Raw genomic sequence first — 27,413 nt, forward strand, 5'->3', positions numbered from 1 at the left:
TATTGCAAACACATCTAGAAATTATGTTAAAAAACTTTTTATTCAGAAAAATGAATCATGTGCCTGGGGCCTCCCTAATGGTTACAATCTAATTCAAAGATTAAAAACACTTGAACGACTTCAATACAAGAAATTAAAACAAACAGTAAAAAACAGTCGACGTGGCGTTTCGGTGTGCAGTTGTTTCCACCTTCATCAGGACGTTACAGTTTCATTATTAGGATCTAGAATCGAAAAACCATACTTTTAGCGTACTAACATTGCTTGCGGACCCTATCTAATTCTCTGCTTGTGAACTTTATTGTTTCTAGGCCAGTTGTTGCGGTGGCCTGAGCTCATTATTAGAGCCTTTGTTTTGATGTAGACTAGATAGTAAATCTAAAGATTAAAAATGCTTAAAAAAATTATGCCCTTTATAGTATATCGTGTTAATAATAGATCTTTAAGTTCATACCTTATTTAATCTAGTAGGCTTTGTTTTGTCGATTTCATAGTCCTCGGTATGCTGTGTCACTTCAATGATAGTTTCGAAGTATTTGCCTTATACAAGGGCAAAAAAGTTTTTATAATTAAAAACTCATTCAAACATAATTCGCCAACAAACACAAAGATAGCGCATTGTTGATATGGTACCTCTTTATGTAGGCACTCCCTTGTTGGTTAACGTTGGAGCCACCGTCTTATGGTATGTAGAGGGTCAAATGGATTTTAGGCTAAAAACATAAAGTAATATAGAATAAGCTTCTGGCCAGAATGTACTATTGGACAGCCTATTCCCCCTATCTAGTAACATAATATGAATCTTGCTTACTGCGATTTCAGTATTATTGGTACACTCTCTTTGTGTGATTCGTTGGTTAGAGTTGGTCTGTTCATCCATTTAGACCTCAGTTGCTGAAATAAATAGAGTAACAACGAGGGGTTCAAAGATTCACTCTTCTACTTTTTATCTTGCGATTGAGTTCTCAGAGTTTAACTAATTACTCAAAGACCGCAGCGCTCTGTATGTTGTATTTAATTATATGTTACCATGATTGATTGGGCACTCATTTTGCATCTATATTGAAAAGGGCCGCTACGCACACATTGTACAGGCTGCTACCCGTTTCGAATATATATTCTTCGTTATGTAGCCAATTTTGATCCTATTAAGTATTTATAGATTATGAATGGAGTCATCATAGACGTACGCGCCAATGTCCATAAAAGCGTCATTCTACGCTTTATCTCAAGGTTTTTAACAGCGGCCACCTCTCGCTCAGGAGCTCCTAACACGGACAATAAATAGCACGTGCTAAGGGAAGTGTCTCTGTCCAAGACTTCCGAGTGAGATGTTGGAGCAGGGAGGCCGCGAAAGAGTTTTGAGGTATGTAACGGGATACCATATGTATTAGAATGCAGCCGTGTAATACATGTTTAACATTAAGCAAGATAGAGTGGCCGCTGTTAAAAACCTTGAGATAAAGCGTAGAATGCCGCTATAGAACGTGATCTGTAGCATCCGTCAGGAGATCGGAAGGCTGCGGACACGGGGAGGGCAACATTTTTATAGGAAACGCAATCATGACCAGTTAGCCGAATTTCCAAACGCTCATATATCTTGTATCGCTTTTATGGCCATTGGCTCGTACGTCTATGATGACTCCATTCATAATCTATAAATACTTAATAGGATCAAAATTGGTTACATAACGTAGAATATATATTCGAAACGGGTGGCAGCCTGCACAATGTGTGCGTAGAGGCCCTTTTCAATATAGATGCAAAATGGGTGCCCAATCAATCATGGTAACATATAATTAAATACAACATACAGAGCTCTGCGGTCTTTGAGTAATTAGTTAAACTCTAAGAACTGAATCGCAAGATAAAAAGTAGAGGAGTGAATTTTTGAACCCCTCGTTGTTACTCTATTTATTTCAGCAACTGAGGTCTAAATGGATGAACAGACCAACTCTAACCAATGAATCACACAAAGAGAGTGTACCAATAATACTGAAATCGCGGTAAGCAAGATTCAAATTATGTTACTAGATAGAGGGAATAGGCTGTCCAATAGTACATTCTGGACAGAAGCTTATTCTATATTACTTTATGTTTTTAGCCTAAAATCCATTTGACCCTCTACATACCATAATACGGTGGATCCAACGTTAACCAAAAAGGGAGTGCCTACATAAAGAGGTACCATATCAACAATGCACTATCTTTGTATTTGTTGGCGAATTATGTTTGAATGAGTTTTTAATTACAAAAATTCCTTTGCCCATGTATAAGGCAAATACTTTGAAACTATAATTGAATTGACACAGTGAAGCATACCGAGGACTAAGAAATTGACAAAACATAGCCTAGTAGATTTAATAAGGTATGAACTTTTAGATCTATTATTAGCATGATATACTATAAAGGGTATAATTTTTTTAAGCCTTTTTAATCTTTAGATTTACTACCTAGTCTACATCAAAACAAAGGCTCTAATAATGAGTGCAGGCCACCGCAACAACTGGCCTAGAAACAATAAAGTTCACAAGCAGAGAATTAGATAGGGTCCGCAAGCAATGTTAGTACGCTAAAGTATTGTTTTTCATTTCTAGATTTTAATAATGAAACTGTAACGTCCTGATGAAGGTGGAAACAACTGCACACCAAAACGCTGCGTCAACTGTTTTTTTATATGTTTGTTTTAATTTCTTGTATTGAAGTCATTCAAGTGTTTTTAATCTTTGAATTAAATTGTAATCATTAGGAAGGCCCCAGGCACATGATTCATTTTTCTGAATAAAAAGTTTTTTAACATAATTTCTAGATGTGTTTGCAATATGTACAGTGACCCAAAGAAGTATTTTTAAGTCTGTTTGTTTCGCTTAAATGTTGGCTAGCCTATTCCAATATTTAGCAGGTGATTTTCCTGTTGTTTATATAAAAAAGTGTTTTATATAATAGTACAAGACAGGGACCAGGTTTTTTAAAGTTCTGCATACACCCCTGAAAGGTGCATGAGACATAGGGGGGGTGGGGGCAGGTAACTGCCCTACGAGGTTCCCTGGCTGGCAGTACTTTGGAGGGGTGGTGAGTCACATATGGGCGGATTCACCCCTTAAAGGGGAGGGGTGAACACATGACTGATGCCAGGGTGCGGGATGCAATGAGCAATTAAAGAAATTCAGGAGAGGATGCTTTGGAGGGCAAGTGAAGGTGAGAATGGGGATATGATAGGAGGTCAGAGAGTGAAAGGGGAGGAGTGAAGAGGATAAGATGTTGTTCGAGAATGGTGAAAGGAAAATGAAACTGGAGTTTATGTTAAAGAATCTATGGTTGCATTGGTGTAATGTTTAATAATGTTTAATAAAGTTTAAGTGTTTTTGCAACCGTATCCTAATAAATGGCCTTTTACGCTTAAGTGACAGCATGGAGTGTGGTTATTGCACGAGACTCTCAAGTGATGCGGACCCAGCAATGGCAGCAACTTCGGGAGCGTCACTCCGTAGGGCTATCACCAATCCAAACCCCGTCACCGCAACCTCTATCACTGGGCCCCGGTCCCTTGCCTTCCTCCGAGCAGCAATCAGGGCGCCAGCAAATGTGCTAGTTCAATTTTTTTTCATTTAATCCAGTTATGATGTATTGCTTTTTAGACATTTTATCATGTGTCCAGCAGAAAAAGCAAGAAGTTTGTACTAGTTAAAAACAGTTCAAAAGTGGAAACGTTTAGACACAAGCAACCACCAAAAAGAAGCAACTAAACAGGATTTTATTTTTCGGGCTGTTCATTATCTGGGAAAAAAATCCAACCAACTGCCAATGGATCCAGTACAAACTGATCTACTGTGATTTAAAATGGGATAAAACACTCATTCAACGAAGCCCTAGGACCTGACAGTGCCCTTTATAATTTTTATTTCTTTATAAAATATCAGTGCTGAAATATTTGCAGAACAGACATCAACTGTGAATCCCCCAATTATGCAATATCCCTTCCTCCGTATTTGCATTAGGTAATCTTTTTAAAGGAGTCATAAACAAAACACACTGCTCGACTGCAGTCTAAGCACACCAAGAAAAGCCCAGAAAGCAATGCAATCCTTGACCTTGTTCTAGGAAATGGCTACAAATCATTCCAAACCCTGGCCCTGACAGTCAGAACTCAATCTGTCAACATTCCGTGTGTAAATTAACCCCTGAGGGGGTAAGGGTCATGTCCTCCCGCGTAGTGAGGTAAACACAGCTAGCTTTGTGTGCCGAGCAGTGGTTGGCTGACTTATACAGTACTAAGAAAATCCTTTCTTGTAAATTAAAGCCGTGTGAACTCAGGGAGGCACAAACAACCTTGCAGCTGCTGCTGAGTCACGTTGCTGACGGGGGTGTGTGTTAAAATAAGTCAACTGAACTCGTTAACCTAGTCAGTTGGGGCAGGAGGGGTTCTTGGCTATTTTTGTAATCCTACATTCTTGATGGTGCCAACCTTGCTCCGTGGTTGCGACTTAGTTAAAATGTAAACATCATACGAAAAATATGGTATTTTGGAAATCATAAAACAATACCGATTCTTGTGGAAAACTATTCTGCTGAAGGGTTTTTACTGCGCTGTTTCCCACAACCAGCGAGGAATTTCACTTACACGCCAAGTAAGTAACAAGAAAATTAAAGAATAGAACGCGTGCGGATCCAGGGTGCTGCCAAAACCCTTTAAACTTTAAAATGTCGCAGTATCTTTTCACATATACCTTCCGACTCGAAAAAAATATGCTTTTGAAAAAAGCAAGAACATGTTACACGGTAAAAATATGATAGACACAAACAAAATACTGGGATTCCAGGAGGTTGTATGTTGGAATGCTTTGTAGTAACCCAACGATGGAAATACATATGCAGTGCAAGGGAAATAAGGTGCACAAGATCAGCTCAGTGAGGGACATGCTTTCCACGACTTCATTTCACGTGGTATGAGAACCATGGGCCTTATTTATGAAAAGTGACGCATCGCTGCGTGAAAACAGCGATGCGTCACTTTTCACTGCGCACTCCTTGCGACACCAATGATGCGTCATATTTAATGTATGACGCATCATGTCGCAAGGAGTCACAGATACGTCAGTATTTCTGACGTATCTGTAAGCGCAAAAGTGACGCATTGCTGGAGTGTGTCACAAAAGTGACGCAACTCCAGCAATGCGTCCTTTCACATGTGGAAAGCCCCATGTGAAAGGGCTTGCGTCAGTCTTACGCCTGCTGCGAGGCAGGCGCAAGATTTTGACGCAACAGTGTCCTAAAAGTGACGCAGCAAAATCTCATAGATTTCACTGTGTCACTATTACGAGGCTTTTTGCGGGGGAACGCCCCCTATGCATACATTATACCTGAAGCAGGTATAATGTGGCGCAGGGCTTTAAAAAGTGACGCATCTACCTAGATGCGTCACTTTTTAAATATGGCGCAACAAGGCGCATATTTTACGCCGCTGGTGCGTCACAAAAAGTGACGCACCGGCAGCGCAAAACTGACGCAAGGCCTCATAAATGAGGCCAAATGTTGTCTTGAGAAGACAATGCTTTGACTACCCTGCAATCCCAGAATGCAGATAACAAGAACCCTTCTCTGACTAGAAATTGGGTGGAGGTTTCAAATGTTCTAAGTGTAATAAGCCCATGCTTCCCTTTTCATTATTTCAACATCTGTAAAAGGCGCCATATGTTTTTCACCTCTGAAGACTAGTAAACTGAGTGTCCTGGCCAGTGCTCTAAAGACTTTTGGAATTATTTACACACCAACAGAGTATTCAGCTTTGTTGGAGATGGGGATTCACTAAAAGTGAACTTCTTTTTATGAGAGAGAGAGAGAGAGAGAGAAAAGGATCGAGAAAGATATATATATATGTTTTTATAATATATATTTTTTTCAATTGAGCAAGAAAGGACTATTTGTCAGTGCTTAATCTGTAAAAAAAACATTAGTGACAGGGCCTAAGATATTTCTCAGGAAGCCACTGTAGTTTGCGCCACCCGCTGGCCCTAACAGCGGTTCCAAATGTCAGTGGCAACACTACCTACTCATCATCTCACTCTCACAAATGTAATCATTTGCACTATTCCAGGTCATCAAAACCTGCAAGAATAGCTTGGACGCTGAGGTGCTATTCTTTTTAATTAACATTGAAATGATAAACACTCAGTTCATGCACTCTCTATGAAAATAGACAGTACCACTATGAGGTGGGCAGTCATAAATATGTGCCAGTGTCAAGAAATAAGTGCTGATGCCCAACACGGCAAACACTGGCCCAATTAAGCACTGCTCTTTGTGATCACTTCATTGAATCAACCATTTGGGAAGTTCGGTCTGTGGCCTGCAGAGAAGCAATGCCTCCACAAATTTAGTGGCAAGGTCATGGTGGCTGCTGCAACTGCGCACAAGAGATGTGCTGACTGTCCATCCCCACCTGCTGTGCCTAGCTCTAGAAAAAGGACCCACTTTACCCAGCACCTGAGAGACCTTCCCGGACTCCCCATCCATTAGAAATGCCAATTCAAGCTCCTCACCCACGCCTACAAAGTGCTCCACGACCAAAGCTATAGACAGGAAACAGCATCTGAACTTCCACCAACCAACTAGAAACCTCAGCTCCACTCACTTCACCCTCGCCCCGCCACCGCACATCTGTCATTGCCCCACCGGAGGACGTTCCTTCTGCCAACTACTGCCAAATCCTGGAACACTCTCCCACTGCACCTCTGAACCGCACCACTACCGATAGACTTGTCTTGTCATGTCATGTCATGTCAAAGGTTCTTATATAGCGCCTTTTCACCGAAAGGTCTCAAGGCGCTTGCTTTGGGAACCCCTCCTGGCTTTTCCCTGTGAGATAACCCCTACAGGGCATCCCCAAGGTGAAAGCCAGGCAGTAGTGGAGATTAAGCAAGCTATTGCCCAGAGTTGCAGAGTGTGAACCTATGATTCGAGTAGGCACCGAAGCGAGAATTATCGAGTCCGTGGACACTTGGGCTCAGACCCTGCCGCGTCGGGAATTGAACCCTGGTCCCGGGTCTGACCCCTGCTTCAGGGTCTGCCTGCTCTAACCAGTGAGCCACACTTCTCCACTTCAGGAAGGGACTCAAGACCTGGCTCTTCGACTGAGCTCCCGCAGCACAGTGCCTGGATATTTTGTATAATTTGAGTAACATGAAATTGTGCAAACCATGCAAATAACGTGAGCATAACTGAAAATATTGCACGAGGCTAAGACTACAAGGGGAACATTTGTAAATATATGCTGACTCTGTGAGCCAGGTAGTCATGTTGATGTTTGCCTTCAAGCTGGATCTCTGTGCAGCTGCTAAAGGAGGGATTGAACTAGCAGCAGGAATCTCTGTCCAAAGGAATGAGGAAAAGATTTTTTGTGAAGTGAAGAAGAAGCAGAATACCCTGTGTGCTAAAAACTGCATTAAATCACCCAAAAGCTATACAGCCCAACTACTGTGAGTGCTACTGTAGCATACTACCTTGAAGAGGATTCTGTTAGAGATGAGAAGATTCTGCCAGAAAGATAATCTAATCAAGTCCAAATCAACATTACCAAGAAAAGAGATCTCCTTATTCCATTCATGTCTACCTGAGAGGGAAGTGATTGCTATTATCGAAAAGTTAATGGGTATGAAGGGAAGAGCTCAGAAGCCAACAGTCAAATGCAGAGTGCCTCTGTAACCTCTTTTCTAATTTTATGTTCCCTGAGTCTGATAGGTTGCAAAACTGAATCTGTCCCCCTCAACCTGGCAGATCGCAACATCCTTATTTAAGACTGCAGGCTCCTTAGCCTTGTGCCCAGCAGACATGATCGCTGTCCCTGTGAGTGGCACCTGCACACTATACACAATAGAACATACTCTTGCTGCCCCACTTGAGCTTCACAACTCACCACATGTAAATTCATCAGTCACAGAAACAATATGCCATTTGAAAATGTTTTAGTTGCCTGCTTTTTCAAGTTGGGGAATGGTTGGACACTCTTCTACAAAATCAGGGAAGAATGGAAAATGCATTTTTCAAGAGATGTGCCACCTGTACCATGAATCCACATCCAGTGTAACTCGCTGCATGGACAAATCATCTATGCTGCTTCAATGATTGGTTTTGTCTTATTGGGATTTAATGTTACAGCTTGGAAAATTACTGTGTATGTATTACTGCTCTCACAATATAATACAACATTTTTGTTACACTGACACAGTGACTAGCAACCATTTATTTTGAGATTTAGCATGCTGAAAAACAGGACACCCCTTTCAATAATGAAGATTAAAGAATCAGCCCTAAAACAAGTCTGCTTCCTCTGCTCTCCATCATGAGGCAAATAACTCTGCTTTGACTATCCCACCTCTATCTTCCATGAGTCTGGAAGTTTACGTTCTCAATGCAGTTGGAAAGTATTCTTCCCAGTAAAGGACACAAATCAGTATTCTTTGTGTTGGAAATCCACACTATCAAACATGGGGTCAGAGCAGCTCAAGATGTTCACATAAACTGGTAATGTAATAACTTTATTAGATGGTCTTCAAAGAGGAAAACCATCTTCTTCAAAACGTTTATCCCTCAATTTTTGAAGGTCTGCCTGAATGTAATGGCATGCCTATTCAGAGTTGTGAAAGGAAGGGAAGTCAGGCAAATGTATTCAAACAGCAGGACTGCCAAGAGGTAGAAAACAAACAGATAAAATGAGCAATGTTGTGAAAAAAGGGCAAAAATATGTGGACTGGAAACCATAAAACAGTTGAAAATGGAAATCATTAAACAACAGGTAAAAGCCAAAGATTAATGTTTCCCTGCAGGAGACTATAATGAGGTAAAGTGCCTTTAACAACTGGTATAACCTGAATCAGAGGGCTATCATGCTGTGGGAACATTTCCCCCACTGAGGGTAAACTATTCTTAACTAAACATATTATAATATATATATATTCACTTTAACTTGACTCTTTCTGCTGGTCACCCCTGATGTTTGCCTTCCTTTGCGGATTCCATTTTTGTTGGCTTTTAGGGCACTTTACTCCTGTAATCATAGGTAAAATTAATGTGCTCTCCCTGATAAATATGTAAAAATTGGTACACATCTGATTGATCCATTTAATTTACTTATGCGTCCCCAGTATATGATGATACATGTATCCAGGTCTTGTAACTTAAATCTTACTAATGGGCAGCGTTTTTTTAATAGCATTTTTCCTATTGGGTTTTGCATGTGAATACAGCTTGCAATTGGGCAAAGGCGGGTGCATAGTGTGCGCACATTGTGACATTCCCTTGGCCGTACACTGGAACAACTTGTCCGTACATTTCGAGCTTCCCCTTTATCTTTTAACTCGGCCATACACAGGAACTTGACCATACATTTGAACTTGACCGTCTAGGTCGTCAAATTCCCTCTGTGTGGCGCACGTTGCGCCGTCAGGCCCCAATGCGCTACAGACAACAGTTGCATTATTTGACATCCAGGGCACCGCATACCTCACCGGCCCTCCGAGGTACCTGAAAAACAGGCATCCTCCTCAAGATTGTACCAGTCCATACGTGGTGGGTTTGGGCAGTAGAGTCCAGGACTACGGTCAGGTAAGTCCCTCCTACCCGCCTATCCACTGCACTCGTTGAATATACCCCTTCCAGGGGTCCCTCGAATGGCTGCACCTCCATTGTTGTGCATCCCCCTTTGTTGTAAACGGTCAGCGCTCCGCCTTCGTGAAGCCTTGGCCTTCTGCCGGGTGGGTGGGTGGTCGACGACGTGCCTGCAGCCAGGCTGTGGTCCGAGGGGACAAAGAGAACGAAACCACTGAATCACAGCCTTAAATACCTCTGGTAAGTTTTGTTTCCTATAAGTTTCGTTTCCCTTGCAGCCAGCCCTTCATTTTTTGCCAGCCCCACCTCCTTCTCTGGCTCCCGGAGGAGGCTCAGTCCCGCGGCGCAACTAAGGGCGCCCATCCCCTAGTCGAGGGGGGCGCCTGTTCATGTCCCATCTTTCCCAGGAAATGTATCCGCCCACGGCCTTCGCCTTGTGGTTACGAGCAGCGGCGCACAGTGTGCTATCTGGTTCGGATCAGATTTCAAAGGTTGTTTGTCGTTTAGCTTTCGCGAAGCTGCGCTTGTTCGTTTACCTTTCACGTGGTCACGCTTGTTAAAGCCTCCTCTCCTATTGTTCTTCTTTTTTCAATGGCCGAACCACTTGTGTTTTTGATAGCATGTAAAATATGCCTTATTTTTGTCGTCTCGCACACTGGCACTTAAGTACAGTATCCGAGCATCGCTCGGTTGAATGCCGAGGTTTGTCTATGACTGCAGGGCAGCATGAACTCCAATCGCTGTAGGGGCTGCTCAGCTAAAGTCATCTTTCACTATAGCACAACTATCTCTTCCAAAGACTAACATTGGGCTACCTTATTACACCTAATAAGTGATAGATTCAGTTTGAGAACAGATATAGAAACAGTTCTTCCACTCATTTGAATTGTAATTTAAAATGGTAAAGTTGGATTTTAATATACCTTTCTGAAAATGCCACATATAGAAAGTTAACACAATGAGGTGATGGATGGAGCGCTGAATCTTTTCAAACACTCACCTCCAGTCACAGGCCTGGGTTGAATCCATCATCATTCTTTAGCTCACTTTGCCACCCCAGTTCAGACCCAGCCATATGAAAATCAGTCCTGACCCTGTGCCCCAGATCTATGTACTGGGGTGAATGTTTGACATTGTGCAGCATTCTGTCCATCAATTGTTCTTTTTGCATTTGTCACCCTGAGTGGGACTGATATACCCAGACATGGGTCCTATGCTCTCCATGCCACTGGAATCAAGCTAGCCTAGATGATGAGGAGTGATGCCCCGAAACCGGACCCAGGATGCTTGTTTACAGTCCAGAGAGGACCTGGCCTGGCAGTTCGGGCTGGACTGTTACCTTAGGGAACAGGGTCAAGACTGATTTGCATTTGGCTGTGTCTAAACTGAAATGTCATGGGAAGCAAAAAAACAATGGATTTAGACCCAGATTTCTGTACTGGGGTGAATGTTTGACATTGTGCAGCATTCTGTCCATCAATAGTTCTTTTAGAACATTGCCATTTTTTTCTGCCTAAACTGAATGTGCCTTTCTGTCAGTGTCCATGACTGCGAATGGATCTTCTGAAGTGTGTTGTGTATTCCTTCCCGAGATGGGGACAAAAGGGCCTTGGATGTTACGCATGGTGTCCCTCTCCTGAGCAAGATGGCCTGGGGAGTTGTACTCAGCCTGTCCTTAGCATCAAAGTGTACCCTAAGGGCTGTGCCCACCTGCTTCTTGATTTCTAAAGCTACTTGCCATGCCACTGACAAATACAGCCCTCACAACAGCTGCCTGCCTGCCTTTGTCCTCCTAGATTTATTGGAGCCAAACCCAGGAAAACTGGAAGATTAGACAAAGGAGGCATCCCCACCCATAGGCTAGCACTCGGTATAAGAGTGCCACCCTCAAATCCTTGAATCAGAATGCTCCTGAACCTGTGGAAGATTCAAAAGGAATGCCCTGCTGTCTGAAAAATGAAAACTGGACCTGCTTGCCTTGAACCCAAGATCCCCAGAGGTGATTCCAAGGGTCAATTGTCTGACCTCCTGGTTGTGCTACAGGGACACTACAAACATTCAGAGGCCTTCCTGCAACTGCCCTGCTGACCAGCACCACCTAGATCTGCCTGGGCCCTGTTGCTAGCCTCCTCTGGAGTACGTCCTGATCCCCAAGAGGTGACCATCACGTCATGGACCCATGACTGACATCAGAGTGTCGTCCTCCCACTTCACAACTGTACTCCAGGTGAAAATCCTGATGTCTGGAGCTCTTTGCGAGCGGGCTCCTTTTGGCAGCATCGATCAGTGCGTCTCACACTAATGCACTTCTTGACGCAATATTTATCTGAAACTCAAAGAATGAATTACCCTGGTTCTACTTACTGGGTCTTTATTCTTTGGGTGTCATTTCATTTTTTAAGAATGGGACTATTGTTATAAATTGGTTTGGGATTACTCTGGTGTTATGTTTTCACTTTAGTACTGTTTCAGTGCTGCAATAATACTTTATAGATTGCTTCCAAGTTAAGCCCAACTGCTTCTGTGCCAAGATACCAGAGGTTTAAGCATTGGTTTATTTAGTGACTGTTTCAGGTTCATCCTGACAAGGATTGTGTTTGTTTCTTGAGTGGGACTCTCACCCTTCTCAACTAATTCCCTAATTTCTTACATTGGTGGCAGTGGTGGGCTCTTGTGTTTGAGCAGTGCCACTTATTGATTTGTGTAAAACTAAAAATCCCTTGTGATAATCTGACATCAGAATATTTTTTTTAATTCTCCTTGATTTTGTATTGATCATTATTTTCATTGTTCCAAATTCAATTCCTGCTCATATTTTAGCAACTATGAGATATTGCAAATGTGGAAGGAGAATAGTTTGGTGCCACCCAATTCCCGGTATCCCTGGAATTGGGTGGCAAAGTGGCCCAGAAAAAGGTCATATTAAACAAAAGAAAAGCTCTGGCAGGAATCATTCAAAAGAGTGATAATGTGCATAGCTTCTCATTTGTTACCTCAACATTGAGTAAATCAAACTGGGTAATTAAATCATAATTCTGGAAATGGGCTACACTGGAGTTCTATCAAGGCTTCATTATCATGATGTTAAGAAGGCAACTGGCAATGTAAATGGCATACAAAATGTATTTACGTATCAAAGTCTCCACCCTAACTATATAACAAACACCCCATGCATACAAGTTATGTTGAATAATCACCAAATTATTGCAGAAACTGTAAATTATTGCAAATTTAGAGAATTCAATTTATTGCTTGGTGGTCGATAAACCCACAATGACGGACATAAGAAATGTTATTTAATGGAAAAGGGGGTCCATCACAAGGTAGGAATGCCCAAGTACAAAAGACCTGCCCATCAGGTATTCAAATTAATTGCAGATAATCAATTTTAGCAATGGTCTAGAGTACAATTAACATTTTCTTTAAAATTTCTTGTATGGCGAAAATCTTGGATAAAAAGGGTTGACACGTTTCCGCCTAACATTTTCAGGCATGTTCAGGACAATGCGGAAAAGAACATCATAGCATCTCTGTAGTTCAGTAGGTCTAGAATGGGATTAGTTATTAGCCGGAAGTAGCAAGTGGTGCTGCTGCGTGGTAATCGCTACTTAGGGGCACAAGTGATAGCATGTGGTGGGTCCTTTTGGGTCACAGTCGCAAAGCACAACTCAGCAATAGTAAAAGATCTGCTGCACTGAAGAATCATCGTGTGTGGGCCCAGGGAAATCCACAGAAGTGAAGGACATCCCGGATGCGTGGCAGCAAAGCCTATCATTTCGGATGGAATCTCAGTTTGTGAAACTGGAACAGCGAAAGGGGACTTCAGAAAAGTGACCTAGTCCACAGAAGGCTTGGGTCGCAACTGCAATCCTCAAGTTGGCATGTTGAGGTTTCAAACTGCGCAGTAGATTCATGCTCAGTTGTGCTTTGCGACGGTGACTCAAGAGGGCTGAAAGTGGAAGGCCAAAAGGTGTCAACTCTCTTGTTAGCAATGGGGGTCTCTGGTTGGCAGGTTGTTAAAGTAGAGACCATTCTTCCTAGTCAGAATAAGGGTGGTACACTTCTAAAATAACCCCTGCTCACCCCCTTGGTAGCTTGGCACAAGCTGTCAGGCTTATCTCAGAGGCAGTGTGTAAAGCATTTGCACATAACCAACAGTAATAGAGTGAAAACACTACAAAAGGACACCACACCAGTTGTAGAAAAATATGTAATATTTTATCTGTGCAGCACAGGACCAAAAATGATACAAATCGACCATACAGTTCTTAGAAATATCAATAAGCAAGAATAGACTTCAAATACAGTTCCGTGAAGTCAATAACTCCATCCGGGGCTATCACGGCATCGTGAGCAACACATCCAAACAGTTCGGGCTGACTGCGGTGTCGTGGGCATCTACGGTGTTGGTAAGACCCACAAAACAGTACCTTTAGAAATGTATAGTGTCAGGGGACCTCGCGGAGAGCACTGAAGAGCCGGCATCAGCAGGCTTCAGTTCCGGATGTTGGTACAAGAGTTATCGGGCTCTTGAAGTCGCACGTGTTGCAGCTCAAACTCCGTGTGGCTATAGTCAGGAGCATTGGCATCAGCGGCATCGGGGCTGCGGTGCGAAGTGCAGAGGTGCAGCGTGCCATGTCCTCAGGTCGAGTTGCAGGCAGCGGCTAGGTGACGGTTGTCCAGGTGGATCTGTGTGAGCAGGGCTGTGCAAAGTGGGGCGGTGCTCATTGTTCTGCTAGCAGGTCACGGTACCAGAAGCGTCGTCGTCATAGCTGAGGCACTGTTTTCTGGTGCCGGCATGGGTAAGCCAAGGCTGTGGTGGGGGTGAGTTCTAAAGTCCTGGGGTCGGGCCCCAATATTTATACCACATCTCCTCTTTGTTCCCTTTGTGGCAAGGGTCTCTGGGACTTAGTAGTAAACCAAATAAGCCAAACATGGAAAGACCAATCCATAAATACAATTTACAGTCGGAGCACTTGCACTTTAACACTGAACAGCAGTGAGAAAGAGCTCAGAGGCACTAAACCAACACAACAAAGTCCAACATACCATTGAAAACAGGAGACCAGAAAGCAAAAGACTGGGGAAACACGCCAAAGATGCCAGGACTAACACATGTTCCCTCCAGCTGAAAGTAGGGAGAACAACTGAACCACCTGGGAGTTCTCTTCACTAAGGCGAGAGAACATGAACAGACCATCAGCGTTGGTGTGTTCTATGCCAGGGCGTTGTCCACCGTAAATCCCACTGGGGACAGTCCTTCTGTGAAACACAAAATTTGCAGGTTGACTGCCAGTGTCAGAGCCTGCATCAAATAAGAGGTTTCTAAGATGTTGGCACTAGGGGTGATAGAGCCCTCAAACAGTCCTTGGGCTAGTACAGTGGTCTTGGTCCCAAAGGCTGCTGCACCTGGTACTACTTTTCAACTTCAGTTCTGCGCGGACTACTCTGGGCTTAATGCCATTACCAGGACCGACACGCACCCCAACCCAAGAGCTTATGAGCTCATCGATCCGATGGGAGTTGCTAAGTTCCTCAGTAAGTTTGATTTAATGCCTGGGTACTGGCAGATTGCCTTGACCGAGGGGGCCAAGGAGAGGTCAGCATTCTCAACACCATAGAGGCACTGCCAGTTCCAGGTGATGCCCTTTGGGTTGAAGAATGCTGATGTCACCTTTCAGAGTTGGTCAACCAGGTGTTGGCTGGATTGGAGGATTTCAGTGCCGCCTACCTGAATGGCATTTTCAGTTCCAGCTGGGAAGATCACTTGCACTACCTCTGGGAAATTTTGAAGGCTCTGCAGAGGGCAGGCCTCATGAAAAGGCCAGCAAGAGCCAGATCGGGCAGGAGTGTGTGGTGTACTTAGGGCACCAGGTAGGAAGCGGCCATGTGGCACCACTACAGCCTAAGATCAACAACATTCTGATTTGGGAGCCCCCCAAAACCCAGACAGAGGTGAGAGCTTTTTTAGGTCTCACCGGTTACTATAGAAAATTTGTCAAGGGCTATGGCACCATTGTTGCACCATTAACTGAGCTGACTTCCAGGCAGCAGCCCAGAAAGGTGATCTGGACTGATGCCTGCTAGACAGCTTTTGATGCCCTCAAGGCAACCATGTGCACGGCAACCATGCTCAAGCCACCCGACTTCTCCAAGGAATTCATAGTGCAGACGGACACTTCAGACCATGGTGTGGGAGTGGTGCGCTCACAACTGAACGAAGAGGGCCTAGACCAGCCTGTAGTTTTCCTTAGCAGGAGACTACACCTGAGGGTACAGACGTGGAGTGCCATAGAGCGAGCAGCGTTTGCTGTGGTCTGGGCACGAGACCCTACCTGTTTGTGACTCACTTCCAAGTTCAGACAGACCACAGACCCCTCAGATGGTTAATACAGATGAGGGGTCTAGAACCCATAACTGTTGAGGTGGTCCATCTCCCTACAGGCAGCAGCAAGGTGACGGTCATCGAGTGGCGTCGGTAAGACCAGGGCTGCTGTGCGAAGTGGGGCGGTGCTTGTTGCGATGCTAGCAAGTCACTGTGCAAGCAGTGGCGTCATCGTTGCAGAGTCGCTGTCGTCAGCTGACTAACCGGAGTTAATGGCTCCTGCGTCGGTAGGCCAAGGCTACGGGACGGGTCAGTACGTTGTGTAACTTATGAGTGGTGCCCTCAAACAATGGTGCAGGCAGCAGGGTCGATGTTGCTGTGTAGTGGCGTCATCGGGGATACCAGGGCGGTGGTGTGAAGTGAGGCAGTACTGAGTGTTGTGCCCACAGGTCACTGTGCAAGCAGCACTCAATGACGGTGTCGGGCGGCGGCTTTAGTTAGACCAGGGTTGCAGTGCGAAGTACAGCGGTGCTCTCTGCGGTGCCTTCAGGACACGGAGCCAACAGTGGTGTTGTTGACGGCGGCAGGTGGCTTTTTTTTCTGCTGCAGCACAAAACACACAGTTCCCAGTGCTGGTAGCAGATGAACTTGAAGTATTTGCTCTTCCTGAGACTTCTTGAACAAGGTGCAAGCTCTACCTCTGGAGAAATCCAAACAAAAAAGTTGCAGAAAGTTCAGTCCAGTCCTTTCCCTGCCAAAAACAGACACAGCCACAGCAGGCCAACACAGCAAAGCACACAGCAAAATGGTAGTTCCTCCTCACAGCTTCTACAGCTGTTCTTCTTGGCAAGTTCCTTGATCCAAAAGAGTTCTAAAGTCCTGGGGTCAGGGCCCCAATATTTATACCACATTTCCTTTTTGTTCTTTTTGCTGTGGCAAGGGTCTCTGGGACTTAGTAGTAAACCAAATAAGCCAAACATGGAAACACCAATCCATAAACACAATTTACAGTAGGAGCGCTTGTACTTTTTACACTGAACAGCAGTGAGAAAGTGCATAGAGGCACTAAATCAGCAAAACGAAGTCCAACATACCATTGAAAACATGAGGGCAAAAAACCAAAAGACTGGGAAACACGCCAGAAGATGCCCGGTCTAACACCTCTTTATCTAGGATTTTTGCCATACAAGAAATAATGTCAATTGTACTATTGACCATTAAAATTGATCATCTGCAATTAATTTGTATACCAGACAAGCTCTTCTATTGCATTTAGGTGTTCTTACCTGGTGATGGAACTGCCTTTTCCATTAAATAACTGTTTTTTGTCCATAATTGCAGGTTTATCAACCACCTAGCACTAAACTGAATCCTCTAAAATTGTATCAATTCACAGTTTCTGCAATTGTTTGGTGATTATTCAACATAACTTGTATGTATGGGCGTGTTTATTATATCGTTAGGGTGAAGAGCTGAATAAGTAAATACATTTTGTTTGCTATTTACATTGCCAGTTGCCTTCTTAACTGCATGATAGCGATGACTTGATAGAAATCCTGTGTAGCCCATTTCTAGAATTATGATTTAATTCCCCAGTTTAATTTGCTCAACATTGATGTAACAAATAATACATTACCACTCTTTTGAATCAATTCTTGCTAGAGCGTTTCTTTTGTTTATTCTGCTTTTCGTGTAGCCTAGGCTCTAGAAGGTTATATAGGCTCCTCCCTCATTTTGTATTCTCAGAGGAAGGTCATAGTCTGTCCCCAGATGACCACTGACTGCATCCTGGGAAATAAATTACCACCAGTGTTAGAATAGCTGGATGGGGAGGCCACCCAAGGTGCCCCGAAAGCTCAGGTTTCTCGGGTACTACTCCCAAATGGTCAGTACAGAGGCCCACATGGGGAGCATGGAGTGGGAAGTGGAGACAGTCCACGGTGGGAAGACCAGTGGATCAGGGGTTGCTGGCTCTGACAGAAGAACACCCTAAGACTGACCCGGCTGAGGCCACTTCTGAGTTGGAGGGACTGCCTGTGTTGCGTCAGAGACAGACGACAGGAGATCTGCACCAGCAGACCCCTGCATGGCACAGGCAGAGTTTTATCCTTGAGGGGGGTGATGGTTCCTCCTGGAAGTCCTGGCTTTCCAGGCACCTGTTCGGCATCAGGGTACACACCCTGGCTAGAGCTGCTCAAGTAACTATAACTTGTGCCCTCGCAATGCACTGTTGATACTCTCATATATTACATCACTCATGATCTGTTAAGTGACAGCATTAATGACATCACTAATCACATTTGAAATTACATCATCTATGAAAACACTGTTCATGGCAGTAGCCTAAGTTGTAGTTAACTATAATTGGTGAATTTCATTGGTGTTTTTAGTTTAAAATCCTATGTTGTAACTGACATTGTCACTCAACTATAACTTTAACCTTTTTTTCAGTGACTTCCTAGTTTTTTTCACCAGGCGTAACTATGCCTACCTCCTGAATCCAGGACCTACGCTCAACCTTCCGCAGCTAGGCAACATTCTGCTGCGCACCGCCTGGGCCCTGTGTAGCGGGGGATGACAGCGAAGCCTGGCCTTCACCCAACCCCCTCAATATGAGCAAACACCAATCCCCCACATAAAAAAGAAATGTTTTACTGATCTGCGGGACTTTCTCGAGAGCCGGCGTGGCCCCCTGGACTCCCATGGGATTTCAGGGAACGGCACTGGCCCCTACGAGATTCCCACAGGATTGCAGCGTCCCTAAAATATTTTTTTATTTGACCTCATGGGGGAGGGTCCCTCTACCTCCCTCACAAGGTCCAGGGGGTCAGGGTATCCCTACCCTGGCCTCTTATATCTTATTTAAATTTCAAGATTCTGGGCCTGAGTCCCAGAGTACTGTAATGGTGATTGCAGTGTTTCTCTTCATGTTATGACTAGCCAATCAGTGCGCAAGCTCCTGCTGGACTCACAGGAGCTTTTTGCTCCCATGCCAATCGGATCTCTCTATTATTTGAGGTTGCATGCCCACTGTCTACACTAATGCACTAACTCAGCAAAAAATCTGGTTAAATTAAAGTACATAGTGCTAGTACAAAGAAACCGGGCGCTCGGCTCTGCTCTCAGTCAGCGCATCCCATGATATATCCCCAGGTGCATTATGACTGTTTAGTGTGGTGCACTGTGCAACCTCAAGTGCACTGTCTAGCATAAACTAAACAATCTATGTAAATATTATTTATCTATTTTTAGCTACAAGATGGTAGCGTCCTGAGGAACACACTTCCAACGTGTCGAAACGCGTAGACGAAATCCATTTTCCCTTCACATTATTGGGAATTCTTTTACTTATAAAGAATGATACAAACTCAGTGAATATTGACTGTATAGACTTTTTAATGTATTTTTATTTGTTTCTATGTGATGATTATCCTCATAACACTTTTAATCAGATTTATTAAATACAATCTTTGAATGCTATTTCTGTGCCTTTTTATGTTCATTACATAATTTTTTTACTTTTACCTTGAACCTTGCCAGTACTTGTATTTTGCCTGGGTTGTTACTTTACTTCAAACAACCTCAAGTGAAGCACAGGATCTCTGAACATGGCATTTTATGACTGGGCATGCTATGCATGGTACAGCACAAAGTACAGCCTGGGCTCTGTATCACTGACAATCGCACTTACCCACATTCACATGAGCTACAGACAGAAGAGAACATGCACTAAGTCAGATACGTTTTTTGAGTTATTGTATGTGCTGATGATTGAAAACAGAAATGCACAGACCCCTTCTGTGTCCGCACCACACAAAAAATGGGACCCTGACATGGCCCCTGTTGAACAATACATCCAAGAACACATAAATGCTGCATGATATTGTGCTCTGTAATATTGAGTGCAGATCTTCTATACCATGTGCTGTGCGCCAATAGCGCTTCAAAAAATACAATCTGAGGCCATATGATGATCCAATTCTGTAGGCTGCACTGATGCAGAAGGGGTCTGTTTACTGAACCAAGACTGAATACGACAAATATTCCTGAACCACTTTTAGAAAATATACATTGAAGATTGAAAAAAAAAGATGTATTAGAGAATTTATTGCAAAACACTCTACCTCGGCTATCTGGTTGTAATAAAAATGACATTTTAGTCTTTTTTTAATCCGACGTAATAGCTGAAATCATCCCTAAGCTACCAAATAGCAAATAATGTGCAAGAATCTGATCCCCCTTAGAGTTGTATACATTTTATTTGGCAAACAGATTGATGACTTGGAAATCCTGCCCATCGTCAATTGATAATGGACCAATGGCTAGTTATGTTAAGCCAGGTCAAAAAGATGAGGGAAACCAGTTCTTATAGTCCCATTACTTGATAAATGGCATGTCTAAAATATTTGCAACGAGCCTGGCAGACATGATAGCCAAAAGCACATCCCTATCAATTCATGACTATTAATGTAGCTTTATCTGCAGTAGGCAACTTTACATTATCACATTTTTTTTCAATTGAAACTAATGGATTATTTTCTATGAATAGGTATATTTTAGTCGCAGTATTGTTACTTAACGTCAAGAAAACCTTTTATTTTGTGAATTGCGAAACAATATTCACCATATTGGTGGCATTTAGATACCCAACCCAACTCACCAAGTCAACTGCAACTTGTACAATAAACCTAAAGCTGCAATTCTAGTTAACTCTGAGGACAGGTTCTTTGTAATATTTATGAACACCTGGCCATAAAGATACACTCTGTTTGTAGGATTCAACCCCAAATTCCAAAGTTTCCTAATATCAAATTGTATGCAGGTAATATTGAATTGTATGATATAGTTGACCTAGGAAATATCCAATTTGTATCACACTTAAATGGCAATCTTTTTTTAAATAAGGGCATTATGTATAGCATTTAAAAATGAAAAGCATCTTGTTTAACTGTCAGTATAAATTTACCTGATTAATTAATCAACAGACACATACTCAGTCCAATAGATACATAGGCATACTCATCAATAAGTAAAGTACACCAGCTATCTATAATAGGATGAGTTTAAATAATCTAAATAGCCATCCTTCAACTTTTCGTCTTTTTTTTTAAAGCTCTGGCCTTCCAATAGTCCTTTATGCTACATGTTTCATACAGTGGTAGGGTATTTATGGGATTCCCCAATGTTATTTGTTTTTCAACGCTAAGTCCTTCTATTTTTCACAGTATCCACTGCTACAGAAAATAGTTATTATATTTAACACCCAGTTTCATAACTCAGTTGAGATAAGCAAAGACAGTCCAACGTGTGCTAATTGAGTACATGGTGAATGATTGCATATGTTCTAACCTGCCCAGTACTGAATGATTACCTGAGTTATATTTTTCTTTTCATTAGCTAACCAGAACAAGTGACATCTCTCCTACCCTACTTCGAGGGGCTTGGAACTATTATCCAGCTTTTCAAAGTTTTTATGGATAGAATGGTTGCCAGATCTATTATTATCAAGGAACTTAAATATTTTCACCTATGGTTATATCTTTGTTTAATATCATTGTCTCATAAATTAATTTCTTCTGCTGCACCGTGGAATATGTAGTTTATTAGTACGCTTCATCGTAATAAAAAATCAAATAAACTCTGGATTTAATATGCTAAAGCATGTATACACATGCATAAACAAAGGAATATGCCTGTGTTTATATTGAATACAGGGATTGCCAGCAAGAAGGTGCAGGGCTTGGTAACAAAAAATTGCAAGTACTGCACTCCAGAGAACTTCCACAAATGTATCAAGAGTGAATCTGGTAATAGCACAAGAATTTGGCAAATGTTCTTCAACATGGCTAATACAGGCCCTGTCTCCTTATTCCACACATGGGTAGCACCTTTGTATACCAGGTTATGTGCATTAATAAGCAAGGCCCTGTTTTTTTTTAACTCTTAGTGAACAGCCGCTAATTGTGTGGGAGGCACGGCTGTCGCAGATACTAGTTATTAAAGAAAGAAAAAGGTTGACCAGCAAAAGTACCAATGTGTGAAATAAACACATGTATCCGAACACGGTACACAAATCCCGCTTTTAAATGTGTATAGGAATCCCCAAAGAGTTGTCAAACAATGAAATAACTTGGATAAGCTAACCCGCAGACATTGGGGCGTATAGGTGACTAATTATTCTACATGTTATGATCCACAAATGGAGTTACTATTGTAAGAAAGTGTCTCTTTTTGTATTATCACTCTTCAAATTTGTGTGCAGATGCTGCTGATTTTTAGACCTGCTGATAATGCCCAGTGCATGAGCTCTGACCCTTAAAGACATTGGCTAATCCATGATTGGCATATTTAACTCACCTACAAGTCCCTAACAAGTGGTGCAAAGTATACCCAGTGCTAGTAATTTACATGTCACTAGTTGACTGCAGCACTTATTGTGCCACCACTACAGTGACACAGTGAAAACATGGCATTAGGTCTGCCACTGAGGGCTAGGTGGGCGGCTACCTCAACATGGCAAACTAAACCCCTTTTCCATTGTCAAAACCTTCCTTTTTAAAATGTATAACTCACCCCTAGGGAAGTCTCTATTAGCCAATAAGGCAGGGTTCTATACAGTACAAAAAGCAGGTCATGCTCCTTTCATGTTTTACATGTTCTGACAGTGCAAACTCGAAATTGTCATTTTCACTGTAGCTAGGCTGGTATTCCCATTGGCTAACATGGAGTAACATTAGCCCCATATTAAGAGCTAGCTTAGATTTGATACAACCAAACATAGTACTAAAAGGTATCAAATTAATTGTTACATTAAACCTGACATAATTCCGAAGTCATATTAAAAATAACGTTGAATGCAAAGGTGACTTCAAACGGACACCACTTTCTTGCCCCAAAGTTCTAGCAGCCATTACTGATTAACTTCAGCAGTTGGAACCTCAGATAGCCTGCTGCCCGTCCACACGGAGGTGTGAAGTGTTCCCAGGAAGCAAAACAAAGGGTCCGCTGGAGGGAAGATGTGTGACCTCCTCTTGACAAGATGGCCCAATGGTGGTGAACACACATGGCCAGCTTCAAAGCGGCAACCTCCTCTGGGAAGTGAATGTGAATCATACCTTAGCGTGCCTGCTCCTTTGTGTGAATGTAGACAGGCCAGCATCTCTACCAGAAAGGAAAGACCCATTGCAGAACCGGTTTTCCTAGAGTGGTGGCTAAATATACTGGAAGCACCTCAGTGGTGTGCCTGTAGCTCTGAACCAGGAGAAAAGGGGCCCAACATCTTGAGTTTGGGTACAGAGAGGCACAGTGGAATTGTTTAGTGTCACCCCACAGGAAATGATGACAGAAAAGGTAGGGCTGGCCTGTCTGAATTGTAATTCCAGGCTAGGAAGTCTTCCTGTCACACAAACTCAAATTGGCTTCCAGCCTCACAATAACTGAACTCAGAAAGGACAAAAGAAGGACTGTACCTTCTGAACCTGTGGATGTAAGAAAGGAAGGCTGCACTAAGAAAGTCTGCACCTGCTACACCTGCTGAACTAAGACAGGACTTCAGAAAAAGAAGGGATGTTCCTACTGTCAGCTTCATGGAGAGAGACCCTAAGGGCTGGACTTGCTACCATTCATGCCAAGGACCAGTGAGTAGACTCCAAGGGCTAGTTGACTAGCCTCCTGTGAAACTTTAGGGGGACAAAATCGAAAGAAGCATACACCTGCAAAGTGCCCAGCTCACCACTCTCTACTGGACTTGCCCTGCATCGCCTGGAGTAGACTGTGAGATCCAGTCGAAGCCCCCAAGAGGAGCCTACCACTCGGTCATGGATACTTGCTGGTGCTAGAGTGTACTCTTTCTCCTGACAGAACTGCAACTTGCAAACCAAAGATATTGTTTTTGGGGCACAGAGTGCAAGGCTCATAAACTACTTCTACTTGCCAGTTCGTGGGTTGAACGCCGATGGGGAGCAAGACTTCATCGAACTGCTGGAGATCACCTGTCCATCATCATGCATAGGACTTCCCCCCAACCTAACTGTCAATGACAAAAAGAACCAGAAAGGTTTTTAAGTGCGAAGGTCAAATCGTGACCTCAACTTCCATTGTGTTTGGCTTAAATCTTTGACTTTGCCTTGGAGCCTCACGTTCAAGGCTCATAAAGTACTGCTAAGAGTGAAAAGCAGTGATTTACAAACTTTAAAAAACTTTTTAGAGTGAAAAGCAGTGATTTATGAAAATTTTGCAAAAATCATAGTTCTGGTTGCCTTCATCTGAAGTTTGTCATTTTGGTGTCTATTTAAAGATAAAAATATCTACTAATTCTATAAATGGGGGTCAGATTTTTAGTGTTTTGTGTTTCTTACTTATTGACTGTTTTAGTACTGATAAATGTTTTACACTTGTTTTCCTTAGAGTTAAGCTTGACTGCTCCTTGCCACAGCTACCCAGAGCTTAGCTTTGGTCTGATTAAAAAAATCCTAACGGCACCTGATACAGATTAGTAACATTATTATTTGGTGATGTCTCACAACCACTCCGACTAATGATCCTCTTACCTAACAACTACACTCTGTGCTGAGGAGTTCTATAGTGCATAGAAACTATATTAGAGCACAATGATGTAAAACACTACAGCAAACATTATAAAAAATACGTGAAGTAAAGCAAAGGGGAAAGATTCGATGGACTTTGGCAGGACAACGAGTCCTCTGTGCGGGAAGGATTTGGCAGACTTTTGCCAACTACGAGTCCCAGATTTATTGACGGATATCAGAAGGCAGCCCCCTCAATCTGCCACAACTGCTTTTGGGACATCACTTGGTTTATAGCGCTTACATGCCACCTGCTGTGTGGGAAGCACGTGGGCCGCGCCTGGGGAAAGGGTGAGCCTGTCCTGCACCCATCAGTGCCAGGAAGTGCCAGGGCACGGTCACCTCCCTGTTATGTTGTGGTCCTGGCTAACGTGCCATGGCTGTCTCAAACCAAAGAGCCAGGCTTTAGTTCTCTCGCGCCTGGACTATGGTAACTCATTGTACCTAGGAGCGCCCAAATCCACCATAAGGAAGCTTCAGGTGGTACAGATTTCCGCTGCCGGAATTTTGTCGGGTTCGTCCAGAATGCAGTCAGCCATGCACACTCTAAAGATCTTACACTGGCTACCTAAAGAGGAGAGGATTACCGTTAAAGCTCTATGTACTGCCCACAAGACTATCATGGGTATAGGCCCCCACATTAACCAGTCCCTCGTTACTGCGTAACGATCTAGGAAACTCCTCCAATCGGCGAAACAAAATCTAACCTCCGTGCCAAAAATTCATAGGATGCATAGCGGGGGTCGATCTTTTTCATACGACACAGCTAAACTATGGAACTCCCTTCCCCTGAAACTGCGCTCAGAGACTTCCCACCCTGCCTTCAGGAAGTACCTTAAAACCTGGCTTTTCCAGCGTATCAACTGGTAGCTGCCCCCCTCTGCCTGTTTTTTTGCCGCTTGCGCTGGGATGCCTCTGGGTAGCCATGCACTTAATAAGTGTTAATTGATAATAATAATAATAATAATAATAATAATAACACACCTTAACCTTAAGAACAAACTATGCCATTGCCTAAATAAAAAACATGGACTTTGGCTTTCCAGCGTTGATGATGTTCTATTTGTCAGGAAGGTGGGTTGGATTGGTCCTTCACGTAAGACCTTGTAATGGGACTGTGTAGTTGTCAACTGTAAGCACCCGGCCCTCACTGAATGCCCAATCTTGTCACACGCTCGTCCTGCAAAGGATCTTCTCAGGAATAACAGCATAACAGCCTTAACACTGGACTATTTGTATTGCTACTGTGCTGGACATCAGCCTGCCCAAAGTCTTATACCTTATTGGGCCAGTAACGAGTTTTAAATCTACCAGGAGGGGCCTGGTCTATAGGTCAATGGTTCCTGAGTACAGAACCCCAACTCCATTTTTTCTCACCTCCAACAGATTTAGTGCAATCTCCCACATGGAGGTATTAGACTGACTGAGGCCAGAGGTTAAGGAAACAGTTGTGGTTAATCAAACTGGGACTCTTCAGCCTTAGTGGCACAACCTTCCCATGTGGAATCGATTGCTACCATCCAGACAACGCTAATATCCTGGAACATTGCAATGGGATGGAGATGTGGGGGGGGCTGGTGATCATGGTGCGGATTACTAAACGGTTTACTATTACCCCCATTGTATACAATCACCCAGGGATCCAGATTTTAGGGGTTGTTCACCCCTCCACTTTTCATTTCTTTGTGGAATTGGACTGACAAATTAAGGCAGCCTAGGGTGGTTTGAAATGGAATGTAAGGCCCAAAATTAAACTCTGAGGGATTCCCTAAAGTCCAGACCCCAAGATCGGGATACTATACTTAAAGCCAGACAGCAGTTTAAGTCTACAATTAAAAGGCATAAGGCAGCCATCAAAGAAAAGGCATGGAATGGCCTTGTTACTGCCTGTAAGGATAGGGATCCTAAAACATTCTGGGTGATTGGCAATGATATACAGCATCCAATAAATAAGTGTGAGGATCTGGGCTCTAATATCACTCCCCAGAGTTGAATTGACCACTTTAAGTATATTTATTCATTTGAAGGCCCAACGCCCGATGAGCAGGATGATATTTGTCCCTCTTTCCCCTTAACAATTAGGTTTGACCGTGAGGGGATAACGTAGGCCATCAATGATAGCCCCTCAAGTAAAGCTGGATGGAGTACATAGATACGTATAAAGGTAATATAGATCTGTGGGCACACATTATCACCATCGCTCTCAATGCTGATTTATCCTGTAAGATTCTCATCTCATGGCAGCAAGCTACCATCATTCCAATTTCTAAGAAGGGCCTTATTCAGGACCCTAGCTGCTACATGCCATTCTTACTCCTTGACTCTGTTGTCAAGGTAGTGGGTTGGGTGATTTTTCACAGGATTGAGTGTTGGATCAAGCAGTATGAAGTCCTGAGCAGGGTTCTGTAGGGTTTCTGGGTATATTTGGGGACACAGGAGCAATGCATCAACCTGAACTAATAGTGAGAAAATACACTATTGTGAAAAAGTGCCCGTTATACCCCGCATTTATGGACCTGAGCAGCGCATTCAATACAGTCATCCAATCCAAATTGTGGTTTATCATTTAGCGACTTGGTATCCCACAGGATCTGGTTGACTATTTGCATGCCCTGCATTGCGAGGTTTCGGCCAGGGTGAGGTTTGGTATAGAAGGGGAATGCACTCCCTTATTCTCCCTGACTCGGGGTGTTCTCCAAGGGTGAACACCCCGAGTCAGGGGGAACTGCCACAATTTAGTCAGGATCAAGTCTAATCCTGTGGCGGCGTTATTATATGCTGATGATGCAGTCCTGTCTTCCCACACAGCTAATGGGTTTCTCTACCTATTTGAAAACTTTGTATCCTTTATGGAGAAATTTGACCTAGATACTAACACTACTAAATCACATTCTATGGTC

Source organism: Lissotriton vulgaris, chromosome 3_1 (genome assembly GCF_964263255.1).
Source record: "Lissotriton vulgaris chromosome 3_1, aLisVul1.2, whole genome shotgun sequence".
NCBI lineage: Eukaryota > Metazoa > Chordata > Amphibia > Caudata > Salamandridae > Lissotriton > Lissotriton vulgaris.